This window comes from Manis pentadactyla, unplaced genomic scaffold, assembly GCF_030020395.1.
Source record: "Manis pentadactyla isolate mManPen7 unplaced genomic scaffold, mManPen7.hap1 scaffold_241, whole genome shotgun sequence".
NCBI lineage: Eukaryota > Metazoa > Chordata > Mammalia > Pholidota > Manidae > Manis > Manis pentadactyla.
Genome location: NW_026644653.1, coordinates 83772 through 88063, shown reverse-complemented (window position 1 = coordinate 88063; position 4292 = coordinate 83772).

The following is a 4292-nucleotide window of genomic DNA, read 5'->3' as shown; positions in this document are numbered from 1 at the left end:
TTCATACTCTTCAAAGTAAAACATTTTGTCTATCAATTAGTTGAAAAGCAGACGCCCTTTACAAGTTTTTTCCTTTTGTTTCTAGCACATATCGATGAAATCGAGGAAGCTTCGTCCACTCCGGAGGTCACTGCCCGTGCAGAGATTGCTGTCACCTTGACGGACAGTGACTATGCAGAGACTGATGTCACCTTGAGCGACACTGAAGTGGAGACTGTGACAGATGGAGAAAGCCATCAGTAAGATTGAAAGAATTTAACATTTGAAGTTTTAAATGTAAACTTAAACATCTTTATGCTGCAGTTATTTCCATTCTTTTATTTTCTTTTACTGAAATTTAGTTTGTGTATGTATATACCAGATAGGTGATTTTAGTAGTTTTCAAACCAGGGTACTGTAGACTCACTCCCCTGGAAAGATCATCAGATAAAGATACATTATTGCCTGGATTGTATATCCCACCAGATGTGCCAGAATCTTAGGGGTGACTATTTTTAAAATAGTGTATAGTCAGAGTTGAGAGTCTTTGCTCGAGGTAAATGCTAATTTCACTTAGTGTTTTAGAAAATTCAGTTTGCTTTCTGATTAAGGGAATTCATGAGCTCCTTTGAAGTTTAGATGTTCATAATGCATGAATACTGGGTATGGGCTAAAATTAAAAGTGAAGAAAACTTTAAAGGAGGATTGATGCTGAAGTAGGACTTTTTGGTCTGATTTGTTTCATCACAAGATCGCAGTGCTACCAGGGAAGTTTGTGCTATTATGTTAGGGCAGCATAGCAGGAAACATTCTTTTGACCTTCACTCAGTAATTTCATCTAACCCCTTTGCCAAAAAATGAATGAAAACCCTCATTTGCTCTGATAAATAACTGGAAATGACATTGTCCTTTGGGAATCATTTTGACACCCCCTGCAAGAAACTAAACTAAACTAAACCCTGACACTGCATTCATCTTGTGCTTTAGATGATTACAGACATTGGTAAGAGTCCCTCTGTTCCATTTGTCCCTCTTCCATTTGATTCATCATACTAAGCTCTGGATTAATCTCAATTTTTGTGTTGGAATGAATTGAGAAATGCATTTGCTGATGATGTTTTAATGTGTGTTGTTATAGGTTGAAAAAACAGACATTCTAATTTTGCAATATGTCAAAACACACCTAGAGCGTGTGCTTCTCACTTGCCACTGTCCCACTGAAGCGCTGCTTCTCATGGCCTGGAAGAGAGCGCTCTAGAATATATCCCCGGTTTAAGTTTTAAAGGATTTTCACACACTGAGAAAAACTGACACTCCCCAGTTTGTGCCCCATTATCCCGTGACTTTGCACAGTGCCTGGTACAACGGTGACTCAGATTTTTATGAGCTACAAGAACTGCTGATATTAAGGATCTCCTTTTCTTTGTGGAACTGGATACCTTTCTGGCCACGGAGCTGCTGAATATTTAAGCAGATACATTTACCATAGTACATGGATAGGGCTCCTGACGCGTGTCTTTCCTTACTGTTACTGGGGGTATTAGCTTTGTCAGTGTTTAGCTGTCCACTAGAGACACTGCATCTGCATTTCAGATTCTTTGCTGTCAGGACTTGATAAATGCCACTAAATTGGAGTTAGGACATCCTATGAAGCTTTCAAAAAAAGTACTACAAAATGGACCTGGAACTTTTGGTAGCTATTAACAGCTTTTCATGAATGACAGACTTCTCATCACAGACTCTGGGTTTGTTTCTCAAGGATTTCACACGGTGACCTCGGTCCTCCTTCAAAGCCATTGTGATCCTGAGACATTCGTTTACTCTCGTGCCTCAGCCTGTACTGTCCTTGCTGGAATGAGCTGCCCTTTCTTCACTGTCTCAGGAATTAATCTTTTTGACTCCTGATAACTCGAGGATTTCATTTTAGAGTTTGAACTTCTTTATGAACTCTTAGGCTGTACACTCGCTGAGGCCATCCACAGCCCAGTTTGAACGCTGGGGTTCTTTCCTGAGTGGTCGAGATTGTGCCCCCCATGACTGCATGTCAACGGGTCTGGCACACCCTTTCCACACAAGCTGATGATAAGCTCACAGTCAGTTTCATATTCAGTTAGGATAAGACAGAAAAAGACATTTTCATAAGCCCCACCTTTCTAAAACACTCATTTTCCTCTGGGCGCTTTAGGACTGACTGTGTATTCTACATCCTATTGCTCTGAACCCTCAGTCTAGATCATTACAGATAATCCCTTAAAATTAAAGAAAAAATGAAACCTACAGCAAGTAACAATACAATACAATGCCATACACATCATAAAAAGATGATAAAAATGTTCAGCGCAAACAAGTGATGTTTTGTTATGGCTCCCAAACCGGTCAAGGAGCTGCAGCTCTCCTCGCCTCTGCTGATCCCAGGAAATTTCTCTGCGCCTTCGATCTCTTTTAGGGCAGCACCAGAAACATAGCTTGGTTTAGAACTCCCAAAGCTGTGTTTCACAAATTCAATCTTTACTAAATATACAAGATCATGCAGATGTTATTAAATGTTTAGTGTGTTGATAGTTTTGTTACTTCACCGCTGGTGCATAATTTCAGGTATTAACAGAAAATGTGAACATTTGATTATAACCCCAGATGCATACTCAAAATAACCATAGAACAGAGTGCAGCATTCTTGATCCAGAATCCTGTATTTTACACCAGTGATTCGTCTGGCATATCATTTCTCACATCCAGAGGTCAGTTCATTGTGGAGAACATTTGCTGAACATTTCATTCAGCATGTTTATTGAGAGCTGGGCATTGTGCTAGTCATGAGTTTGAATTCTGTTACATTATTTCTATGGAGATACCTTGCATGAAGGTCTTTATAGTGCATTTTGAAAGAAAGGCTTATGATTTCGTGGGTAACTAAAATTTTTGTTCTTTTTTATATTTACTAATTGAATATTGATGTCATTTAAGGTCTCCTTCAACGCTTGGACGCTCCACATACCCCTGGAGAAACCGTCCAAGCTCCCATACTCATCGGCCACAGGATCGAAGCATCCGTAGCAGGGCTTTCGCTGCGATGCAGCGTTTCAGGCCGAATCCAGGAGAGGTTGTGGACCTCACCGCTGACGACGATGACGACGGTAAGCTGGAGGAGCCGCAGCGCACAACTATGAGGAGAATTTGATAAAATGAAATATCTTAAAATGTTAGATACTTCTACTCTTGATTAATGGTGGTACATTATTAGACAATAGGGAAGTTGTCAAATATCCTAATCTTATTTTTTAATTGATACCACAAATTGATACATAAACTGAGGTTTGCAAATTGTGCCTACAGTGCTTTCTGGTTATTGCTTCATTACTTGGCTGTTATCTTCTTGGACAAAAAATATTTTGACAAGTGGCAGTTTAATCGATCCTCATACTTTCCTGCTAATTTCATTTCTAATATTATTGTCATACTTTGACTATGCTGTGAAGAACTGAAATGGCACTTTTTAACTACACACAACAGAAAGCCAGTATGACGGACTTAAATGGTTAATACTGTTTATTAGAAATAACTAATTTATTTTTTTCTTTTAAGGTTATCATTGATATACACTCTTATGAAGGTTTCACAAGAAAAGCAATGTAGTTATTACATTCACCCTTATTATCGAGCCTCCCCCCATACCCCCCTGCAGTCACTGTCCGTCAGTGTGGGAAGATGCCACAGAGTCCCTATTTGTCTTCTCTGAGCTGCACTGTCTTCCCCGTGACCCCATACACACCATGTGCACCAGTCGTGATACCCCGCCATCCCCTTCTCCCTCCCTCTCCACGTGTCCTCCCCAACCCTCCCTTTTGGTTACTGCTAGTCCCTTCTTGGAGTAAGGAAGCAGAACTGAAGGAACAAACTGGCAGCAAACTAATTTACTTTTAAAAGTTGCTACCCTTTAGTGTAATATTGCTCTTCCCTTCTGTGCTGCTCAGCTTTAGCGTTTTGTTTTGGCTGAGATCTGCACTCCAGTAACTGAGGAAGCAAACTAGAATTGGAAACAGGTGAGGGAACGCGGTAGCACGTGTGACTAGCTGAATACATCTGTAAGTTTCCCCACATATTGAGAATTATCTTCAGGAATTATCAGTTACATCTCAGAATGGTCAGTCATGATCTTCTTAAAGGATGAAGGCAAGTCGTATATAAATGTGTTTGCTTTGGGAGTTAGCTATAAATTGGAGAAAGGATCCATTAGGGAGGGAGGAAGCGTCAGAGGCCGTGGGCACTCGGCTCCCACGGACGCTCTGCAGTCTGGGTGATCAGGACTCTCAGAG